Raw genomic sequence first — 11,172 nt, 5'->3', positions numbered from 1 at the left:
TTCCAGTGGGATCTGGAAGTCAGGAAGTGTCAAAAAGGTGGAAAATTCCGGAGCAATTCCAGCACTTCCAGAGCTGCTTTTCCACCAGCAGATGGAGAAATTGCCTTGGGAAATCCACAGCTGGAGCACGGCAGAAGGAATTTTTCATGGAAAATCGGATTTATTTCCATGGATTTAGGTGGAAGTGGAATTCCAGAGGCCAAAAGCAGGATTTGATTCCCAGATCTCCAGGGAATAATGACAGGATCTCCCATTTCCTTTGATTGGGGTGATGCTGTTCCATGGAGAGGTGGGAAGAGGAAAAACCACCAGGACCAGGAATAAATTCCGGGATCTCCACATATTCCATAAATTCCCGCTAGAGGGGGTCTTTTCTGGGATATTAGACCCAGTTTGAAGGAACTTGGGCTGGGAATTAAGGCTGGATTTGGGAAATCTTCCAGCTAAAGCTGTTCCCAGTGTTGGTTTGTCCAGATCTTCTCCCGGGATTGTTTTTCCATGGATAATAGAAGGAATTTTGGGATTAATTCATCAGTGATGGAAGAGATTCCGAAAGATTCTTTTTTTTTTTTTTTTTGAGAAATCAGCCTAAAAAGTTGATCCCAAGGGATTTCCGGGAGTCTGGAAGAGCAGAGGAGGTGGAAAACTGGAGATTGGAATTCCATTCCCACTTTCTTTGGGAAAGGATCCTGTGCAAAAGTTGCCTGTGGAATTTTCCTCATGGATTTTTAGGATTCAGGAAAAGCTGGGAAGAACTCACCAGGAGATACCAAGGTGCATCCATGGCTGGGAAATCCCAGGATATCTCCAAAGGGTCAAACCCTCTGGAGGAATTCCGGCTGCTCCAGAGGCTCTCAAGGAAAAACCTGGAATTTTTTCCCTCTCTTCCTTCCAAGCAGTATTCCGCTTGGAATTTCATAACACGGATCCAAATGGTGGAAAAGTTTGGGCTCTGCTCCCTTTGGAGACAGAGCCAAGAAAAAATAGGATCCGCTACTTAAATCCATGGAAAACCAACCCTGGGATCTGGGAGATTCCCGCTTCCCCCAGGGGACTGGAATTCCGGGAAGCAGAGCTGTTAAAACTTGGGGATTTTCCCTCTTCCGGTGTCAAAAAAAAAGAAAGTTCCCAATGGGAATAAGGATGAGGATGGGAATGGGAAACTTCCCAATGTTTTCCTGGATTGGAGATGGAGCTTCTGATCTGTAGGTCAGGCTAGGATTTCTATTCCTGACGTTTTCCAGAGGCTGGGATTTGCAGCCTTAAAAAAGGGAGAATTTTGGCAAATAAAAAGCTGGAAAATTCGCCTTTCCCGATTTTTTTCCTTCTTTTTTGGGGGGGAGCGATGGGGATGGAGGGGGGGGGGTGCTTTCTGCAAAATGCCTGGAAATCCTCCTGGAGATGAATTCCAAGAATCCCCGAGGTGCCTTAGAGATACCTGGGACAATAACAGGGAGATAAGGGGAGCTCTCCATGATCCTGGATTTCTCCTGGCATTTTCTGTGGCATTTTCCATGGCATTTTCCATGGCCTTCCCCTCGTTTCCAGGATTTTATGATCCTAAACTTTTCCGACTGGACAAAATCCAGCTTTTCCTGCGGATCAGGAAGCGTCTGCCAAGGGGACAAAGCCACTGTGCGGAATGTCACAAGCCAGGCAAGAGCTGCATTCCCTTCCAAGGGTTCTCCAGGGATTTGATCCCAAATAATAGCGGGAAGACTTCCCCGAACGCCCTGATCTTCTCGTCCCATAAAACTGCCTGTCAGGCAGCCGGGATATTCCCGGGAGGTCACGGACACAATGGGAATTCTCGGATTTAAAGCCCAATAAAAATTCAGATTCGCATTCCGAATGCGCCGGGGAGGAAACCGGGAGGTGCCAGAGGAGCTCAGGAAGGGAATAAGGAAAACGAGGCGGGAAAAATTGGGAAGCTGCTTTTTATGGAATGGTTTGGGATGGGAAGGAACTTAAGGATCATCCACCTCCCACTATCCCAGGTGGATCCAAGTCCATCCAGCCTGGCCTTGGGCACTGCCAGGGATCCAGGGGCAGCCACAGCTGCTCTGGCAATTCCAGCCCAGCCCCTCCCCACCCTCCCAGCCAGCAATTCCCAATTCCCAATCTCCCATCCAGCCCTGCCCTCTGGCACTGGGAAGCCATTCCCTGGGTCCTGTCCCTCCAGGCCTTGTCCCCAGTCCCTCTCCAGCTCTCCTGGAGCCCCTTTAGGCCCTACCAGGGGCTTGGAGCTCTCCCTGTGTCCTTCCCTTCTCCAGGTGAACATTCCCAGCTATCCTAGCCGGTTGATATTCCCAACATTCCCAGCTGGATCCATTTATCCAAAAGAACCCTTTGGGAAACAGGAACTTGTCAGGAGCAGCTGCTGAACTCTTTGTTCGCAGCCCAAGATTGCAGCTCTGCTTTTCCTGATCCCACTGCGGAGAAACAGCTGGATAAGGAAGCTGAGGTGGAGCTGAGAAGGCGAACGGAAACATTCCCAAATCCGATGGAAAATTCTTCCTGGGATTGCTATTCCTGATGATCTGTGTTTCCCAGGAAAGAGATTTCCCACCAGTTATGGGCAGGAATTATGGAATTCTGGACCCGCTTGGGTTGGAAGGACCTTAAAGCTCATCCAGTTCCAACGCCGTGCCATGGCCAGGGATGTTTTCCACCAATCCTGGATGCTCAGAAAACCGGGATGCACCTCCCTGGAATCTCTCCTTCTCCAGCTCATCCCAGATTTTCCCAGCTCTTCTGAAGGAGAAAATAAAAAGGGGGAAAGTGCCTTAAACCCTTCCATTAAAACCCCAAACCCACAACCCCTCCCCTCCCCCATTCCTTCATCTCCCATCCCAAAAAGTTCCCGTTCCAGCCAGCCCAGGATTTGTACCCTCCCCAGCAGTTCCATCCCTGCCCCATCCCGCAGAAAAAGCTGGGAATGACAGGATTCCTCTTTATTTCCATACACACGGGGCATTGATCCCAGGCTCTGTTTTATGGGATGAGGAGGGGGGAAAATGGGATGGGAACAGGATGGAGGAGACCAGGAGGGAATTCCATTTATAAAGTCAAGCCCTGTTTGGGTGGAAATCAAAATTCCTGGGTTTTTTTTCCCTGTCTATTAAACTCCCTGTCCTTTTACAGGAAGTCTTAATAAATTCCCATGGGATCTTTCAAATGGAATTCTCCAAAACCATAATTCCCCCATGGAAGCGTCGGCCTCGGGATCCACCACAGCGGGAGAGCCCGGAGCCAGGGAATGTTTGGAAGCCTGTAAAAATCTCCTCGTTAAGTTGGAATTCTCAATGCTTTGCCTATGGAGAAAGCGCTCCAGGAGCTATTCCCGATCTCCAGAGCACAGGGAAAAGATGGATTCCTGAGCCTGGGATGGAGGGAGAGCAGCCCATGGAATGAGGGAGAGAAAACAGCAAGGAAAGGCCCTCAGAGACCTTCTGCTCCAGGGATTTCTGTCTCCGAGGATCCCTGCTTTTTCCCGGAGCTCCTTTGGTCCCCACAGAGAGTTTTCCATGTGTGAGGGGGTGGGAAGAGGCCTTGGAATGCTGGAATTGGGTCAGGAAGGGACCGTCCCGGTGGGATTCTGATCTGGGATACAGCAAGGCAGGAACAAACATGGGAAGGCTGGGAAGGGACGAACCCAGAAAGAGGAAGAGCCTGGGGAATGAGCAAGGGAAAATCCAGAGGGATGGGAATAGGAATAGGGATAGGAATGGGAATGGGAATGGGAATGGGAATGGGAATAGGGATGGGAATGGGGAGAGGGAGAGGAATGGGAACAGGGATGGAAATAAGGATGGGAATAGGGATGGGAAGAGGGAGAGGGATAGGAATGGGAATAGAGATACAGATGGGAATGGGAATGAAGAGAGGGATAGGGGGAGGGAGAGGGATAGGGATGGGAATAGGGATGGGAATGGGAATGGGAATGGGAATGGGAATGGGAATGGGGAGAGGGAGAGGGAAAGGAATGGGAATAGGGATAGGGATAAGGATAAGGATAGGGATAGGGATAGGGATAGGGATAGGGATAGGGATAGGGATAGGAATGGGACTAGGGATAGGGATAGGGATAGGCTGTCTAAAAGCCTCCAAAATCCCATATCCCTTCAGGATTATTCCTTTCCTTATCCCTTCAGCCTGGGGAGCAAAGGGAAACCTTGGAGCCCCTTGCAGGGCCTAAAGGGGCTCCAGGAGAGCTGGAGAGGGACTGGGGACAAGGCATGGAGGGACAGGACCCAGGGAATGGCTTCCCAGTGCCAGAGGGCAGGGCTGGATGGGAGATTGGGAATTGGGAATTGCTGGCTGGGAGGGTGGGGAGGGGCTGGGCTGGAATTGCCAGAGCAGCTGTGGCTGCCCCTGGATCCCTGGCAGTGCCCAAGGCCAGGCTGGACATTGGGGCTGGGAGCAGCCTGGGATAGGGGAAGGTGGGAATGGGATGAGCTTTAAGCCCCTTCCATCCCAAACCATTCCAGGATTCAGGGATTCAGCCCCTGAGCAGAAGCTTTTCCTAATCCTCCATCCCATTCCAAGCTGATTTTTTTCCTCCAAGTTTTTCCTCCGGGTTGCTCCGTTCCTTTCCCGTCACTAATTATTAACCCATCATTAAACATGAATCCATTATTAATCCCCAGCTGCCCTGGGAATTCCATTCCAGCCCCTCCCCACCCTCCCAGCCAGGAATTCCTTCCCAAGATCTCATCCATCCCTGTTCTCCTTCAGCTTAAATCCAATCCTTTCCAGGGAGTCTGGAGCCATGAATGCCCTAACTCCGGAGTTCTCAGATTTTCTTACATTTCCCAGCCTGGAGGAATTTTTGGGAAGCCAAAACCTCCCAGACCACTGATCCCCTTTGCGTGGTTTAATATCCCAAAATATTTCAGGCATAAAATTCCTCTTTTTTTTTCGCCTTGTGTCCCGATCCCAAGCAGCAGAAGGAAGTTCACACTTCCCACTCTTTCCATCCACATGGAAAACTCTCCCTCCTTTCCCTGGGATCAGTTGTTCCAAGTTTGGGATCAGCCTCGCCTGGGGTTGGTGGCACCCACAGGACTCATTCCATGAATCCCCTCCATCATTTATTAAAGGACAAGGAAAATTCCCGTCCTTCCCAAGCCCGTTATTCCATAGGCCCAACCTTTCCCTTCTTTCTCCTTCCAAAGAGGTTTTCCCAGCAAAAGGATTGAGAGGAAAACCGGGATTTGCAGCTCTGGAAAAGGTTTGACTGAACAATGATGCTCCAGGGTGGCTCTTCCTTCCCAAAACCCCAAAAGGAGAGTTGGGAAATATGGATTCCCACTTCCAGGGACACGGAAGGCTTTAAAAATCTGGGAAAAGGGGATTGTAGAGGGATAATTCCATGATTTCCCATTAGAGGGCATCTCTGCCCTTCCTGCGGAGCATCCCGAGGCTGGAGCCCAGGTTCCTCAAACCCTCAGCCCCTTCCTGCTCCTCCGCAAACCTTCTGGAAAAGATGGAATTTTTTCCCTGCCTCACTTTCCCTCGGAGCAGGGAATGTCCTGGGCAGGGGGTTTTTTCGGGAAAACCAGACATTTTGGGGGTTTTGTTGGATTTTTAACCCTTCCTGGGTCTTTTATGATCCGTTATCCAAACCACAGCAGGGATTCAGTTCAGCAGGAGCTCCTCAAAGCTTGGGAAGCCCATTCCAAGGAAAAGAGGGATTGGATCCATCCTTGTCCCAAAAAAGCATGACTCAAGTTGTTGCTGTTGGTTTGGCTCCCATATGGGAATTTTGGGAATTTTTTGTTGTTTCTTTTTTATTCCTCTGGTGTTTTGTCCCCCAGGAATTCGGATCATTCCCAATGGAATATTTCTTTTCCCAGCCTCCTGTCTCCCCTCCCATTTTTGGGAATTCTCACTCACACTGGGTTTGGGCAGAGGTTGCAGCCCCCACTTGGGAAGGGACCAAGACACTGGGAATTTCCAATAAAACCAATTTTCCTCCAGGACTGATCCCATTCCCACCCTCACAATCCCACAGCTGGATCAAGCCTTTATTTCCCTCAGAAATTCCCATTCCTGCTGACAGAAATTCAGGAAAACCGGAGCTGGGATTTTGCTGGTGGAGACATTCAGTGGAAGAATTGGAAATGCGGGGAATATTGACAGGCTAGGAGAGCTGGGAATGTTCACCTGGAAAAGGGAAGGATCCAGGGAAAACTTAGAGCTGGAAAGAGACTTGGCTTCCCAGTGCCAGAGGGCAGGGATGGATGGGAGATTGGGAATTGGGAATTGCTGGCTGGGAGGGTGGGGAGGGGCTGGGCTGGAATTGCCAGAGCAGCTGTGGCTGCCCCTGGATCCCTGGCAGTGTCCAGGGGTTTGGAGAAACTTGGGATAATGGGAGGTGGGAATGGGATGATCCTTAAGATCCCTTCCAATCCAAATTCTGGAATTCCAGGATTGTGCACTTGTTTTACACAGAGGGCACAAAACGAATTCTGATGGAGTCAAAGAGTGCCGGGACACGGAGTCTTCCCAAGAAACTCTGAGGAAAACCACTTGGATCTCCCTCAAAATGGATCTCCAGCTCCTGCTGGATTCATCCCACTGGCAGACTTCTTGAAAGGCTTCCCTTTCCTGGAGTCACAGACATGGAATGTCAGGGCAAGGAAAAGCAGAGGGATTCCAAGGAAACAGCTCTGGCTCCCAGCAAGGAAAGTGGGAAGAGTGAAAGGATCATCCCAGATGACAAAGTTGAACTTCCCAACTTTCTGGGATGAGTCTGGAGCTGGGAAATGCAATGAATGTTCATTCTCCCAGCCCCTGGAGGCTTTAAAGTTCCTGGAGGGCATTTTGCTCTTCCCAATCCCATGGAAGTGGAAAACTGTGGCTGCTCCTGGTGGCTGGGAAGCTGCAGGAACACCGGGAGGTTTTCCTTTAAATCCCTGGGTTCGCTCCACGCTCGGTCAAATTATTCATAGGAATGTTTATTGTGGCTTTTCCTGCCTTTTGGCAGGAATCATATCCCGAACTAAACTTTGGGAATCACCTCCACCAAATCCCATCCCGCCAGGAGCACAGGAGCTGGGAGATGGGATTTCCCTTGGAAAAGCAGGAGAGGGGAAGCTTTGCCAGGAATGATTCCCCCAGGACAAAAGGATGTGGAGCTCGAGGCGTTGTGCCAGCTCTGCTTGGTGAGGAGAAAATGTGGGATTGGCTGGAGCTGAAGGCCCAGGGTGCCTCAGGTGGCCTTGAAATCCCGTGGGAAATCCCAAATCCAACATTTTGGCCCCGCTGCACTGGCAGGAAATGATTCTTTTTGGAATAACGGGGTCATATGGAACCAGGGCTCTCCTTCTAGGATATTCTTGGAAGGATTTCCCTGCCTCTCTGGAATTCCAGCTGGCAGGAGGGGGCTCCTGAAGGATGGGGGCTGTTTTCCTATAATCCACACACAAACGGAGCAGGAAAACGGGAATAAAGGCAGGGAACGAAACCGAGCTTGGTGAGGGTGTACCAGGCAGGGCTTGGAAGCCCCAGGTCTCTCTGAGCATTCCTTTGACCTCCAGACCAGATTCCCACTGGATTGGTTTTGTCCCATCCTCGATAGCCGTGTTATCCATCATAAAAAACGAAGAAGATCATGGATCTCAACCTCTGTGCTCTGGGAGTATCTTCCCCCTCAATTCCATCTTAAATCCAGCTCCAAGGACCTGTAGGACCCTCTGGTGTCCCCATCCCAATCCAGGCTTCTCTCCATTCATTCTCTGCCTCAACAATATCCGTAAAACTTGTGGAAAGCGGGATGAGCTCCAGCCCATCCCCTTTTATCCATCCCTGGCAGGAACTCCCCAAATCCCTGTGTTTCAGGGAAAAGCTGGATCGGCAGCTCTGGCTGGATTTAGGAGCTGTGGGGAGCTGCCTCCCAATTATTCCTCACACCAATCCCAAAGTCTTGCCAGGTGGGAATGTTGTTTCACCCCAATAGATCCCATTTTCCCAAGCTCTCCTAACAGGATTCATGCTGAGCTTGGAGATCCCGGGAAAATTAGTGTTGGACATTTGAAAGAACCGGAATCTTCCACAGGATTCTTGATATTATTATTATTATTATTATTATTATTATTATTATTATTATTATTATTATTGGAATTTTACAGGCTGACAGATCCCATTTCCTTCCTTGTTTTCCAAGGAATTTTCTCTCCTCTCAGGACAGACCAAGGCAGGACAAGCTGGATTTCCCAGGATGGGCTTGACCAAAGCAGGACCAGACTCATTGTCCTGTTTTAAGCCCGGCTCATCATTTTAATCAAGAACAACTCCAGGGTTTCTCTGTAATGCATGGCAAGCTCCATCCTGTGAGAATTCCATGCAATCCTCATGCTGGATCAGCCTTGGAGCCTGTCTCTTCCCTGGAAGGTGCCACATCTGCCCACAGCTGGTTCCTCACTGCACCGGTTATTTTGAGCCAGGCAAGAATAAGCAGGAGCCCAGCCCATTCCAGCCATGCAGGATCCATGGATTTATTGCCACATCCCATAAAACCAGGCCGTGAAATCCCATCTGTCACCGAGGGAATGAGCAGCTCCTTGTTCGGCACCTCCTGGCCACATTCCAGCGGCAGGACAAGGAACCATTGTAACCACCCTGAGGTTATCCAGCTCCAATTCCCACCTTCCTTGTTCCCAGCTTCTCCTTTCATTCCGTTCCCACTCCGTTGGAATGTCCTTGGTGCAGGAGAATCCAACAGAAAAGGAGGTTTGGTTACTTCTTGTTTTTCCGGAGGGAATCTGCCCATTTTTTGTGGATTTCTGCTGGAAAATCCGAGTAACTGGGCTTGGAAGGCAGCTCTGGATCTGCTTGGATCCATCGTTGTCTCCCAATCCTTTGCTTCCAGTGACCTCTCCATCAGAATTTGGGATCTGACTGAATTCCCATCTCTTTTTGGGGTCAAAAAATACAAGCACTGCCCAATCTGACAGGTCGTGGAGGGAAAACTCCACATCCACTAAAAAGACCTGGAATATATCCAGGATGAAAGGAATTCTCTCTTTATAGCAGCACCATGAAAGGAGAAACAGGGAAATTGGGATCCCAAGTGGCTGAGTTTGATCCCCATTTTGTCTCCTCTCCATCCCTCAGGAAATCCAAGGAAGTTTACCTGGAATTTCTGGAGTGCAGGTTGCACTGAGGATTGTCTGGAAGTAGGAAAATTGCTGCCTCATCCTGCTGCTGATTTTCCACGTGGATTCCCCACAGCCTGGAATATGGTGGGGTGGGATCTGCTCTTGGGATCCTCTGGAGCAGCAGGATCCAGGTCTTGCTCCAAGTCCCATCCCTGAGTCAGAGCTGGTGTCACTTTGGCACTCCCAGACACTGGGATGGGGGAAGAACCTGGAGCTGCTGGAGGAGTCGGAGGAAAACTGCAGCTTTCAGCCTTTATCTTGGAAAAAAGGAAAATGTCTGGATATTCAGCATCAATCAGTGGCTTTTGGGGGTGAAATCCCAGATGTTTCGTCGCCTCACAGAATTCCAGGAAGCTTTGGAATGGAAAGGAACTTAAGGATTACCCCATTCATCCCATCCCAGGGGCAGGGACACCTCCCACTATCCCAGGCTGCTCCAGCCTGGCCTTGGGCACTGCCAGGGATCCAGGGGCAGCCACAGCTGCTCTGGCAATTCCAGCCCAGCCCCTCCCCACCCTCCCAGCCAGCAATTCCCAATTCCCAATCTCCCATCCATCCCTGCCCTCTGGCACTGGGAAGCCATTCCCTGTGTCCTGTCCCTCCATGCCTTGTCCCCAGTCCCTCTGCAGCTCTCCTGGAGCCCCTTTAGGCCCTGCAAGGGGCTCTGAGCTCTCCCTGGAGTTTTCCCTTCTCCAGGGGAACATTCTCAGCTCTCCCAGCCTGGCTCCAGCCCTTGGAGCATCTCCATGGATTCCTCTGGACTCTCTCCAGCAGCTCCACGTCCTGCGGATGTTGGGATCCAGGGCTGGAGCAGCTCTGCAGGTGGGGAATCACCTGAATGGGGCAGAGGGGCAGAATCCCATCCCTCATCTGGTGTCCCACCCTTGGGATCAGCTTTGAGCCAGGGGGAGTCTCTGGCCAGGGCACATCCAGCCCCTCATCCATGAACATCCCAAATCCTTCTGCTCATCCAGGGCTCTCCATCCATTCTCCGTCCAGCCCGTGTTTGTGCTTGGGATTGCTCTGGCCTGGATCCAGGACCTTGCCCTTGTTGAACCTCATGAGGACCCTCACAATGAGATTCCTGGATTCCCATTTTAACTGGCACAGTCTCGTGGATGTAACCATGTATTATTCCTGAAAATCGGGAATCATTCCTGCAAATCGGGAATAACTCCCCTGAAATCCGTGACACTCCCAGACAAACCAGGATCAGGGCTCCTTGCTGGCATTTGCGCCGAGGGTTTTTCCCTCCAACCTCCTTCAATGCTCTCTTGTCCACTTCCCTTTTCAATTTAGCCCCCAAATCCTCATTTCCTTTCCCATTTTTCCCTCTGGGCATTCCCAGGGGCAGGATCTGCAGCAGGAGCTGCAAGATTAACCCACTCCGGGTTGGACTCTGGACAAAGAGGCTGCACAAGCTCCGGGAGAGAGCCTGGACAGAGATCTTAGATTCAAAGCATTCCCTGGCTCCCTCGGACACCGGGAAGGTCTCCTCTGTCGGAGAGTTTTTCCCTGTGGCTTCCAGCACACACATAATTTTTGGGAACGAGGCCCCAGGGCCCTGCTGGAGCAGGGAACTGTTTTGATTGTAACAGGCTTTGATTCAGAGCAGCCAGAAATTATTTATTTTCCTTCAGCTTCCCTCCCCACCCCCCCGCATTCCCAGTCGGGATTGAGGAGCTCTGTTTGCCCAGGGGCTCCTCGGGACCTGGGATGAGCAGAGGGATCCTGCTGGAGCAGGACACCAAACCTTGGATCTCAAATTCCCCCAGGTTTTCCCTAATCCTGCAATTGATACCGGCAGGAAGGAATGGGAAGCCCAGGGAAGTCGGTCCCTTTGCAGTCTCCCTGCCAGGAGTGATTCCCTCTGCACTCCCTGCAGGAATGACGTGCCTGAGGAATTCCTCGTGGTCCTGACGTTCTTGCTGTCAATTGGTGGAAGGCGAGCAAAGCTCTTCCCTCTTCCTCAGTTTCCAGAGTATTTTGGGCTAAAAATGTGCCCAAG

At 50.8% G+C, this 11,172-nt stretch overlaps 1 protein-coding gene across 1 annotated transcript in view; it reads right to left on the bottom strand.

The window, feature by feature from the left end:
• The window catches only part of PTH1R (parathyroid hormone 1 receptor), a 204,713-nt gene that overhangs the window by 70,027 nt on the left and 123,514 nt on the right, over positions 1-11,172 (bottom strand). The gene's annotated exons all lie outside the window — the stretch shown is intronic.

The sequence above is a fragment of the Aphelocoma coerulescens genome, chromosome 2, assembly GCF_041296385.1.
Source record: "Aphelocoma coerulescens isolate FSJ_1873_10779 chromosome 2, UR_Acoe_1.0, whole genome shotgun sequence".
Lineage (NCBI taxonomy): Eukaryota > Metazoa > Chordata > Aves > Passeriformes > Corvidae > Aphelocoma > Aphelocoma coerulescens.
The sequence above is the reverse complement of the archived record's forward strand: the minus strand, read 5'-3'. Positions and strand labels throughout refer to the sequence as shown.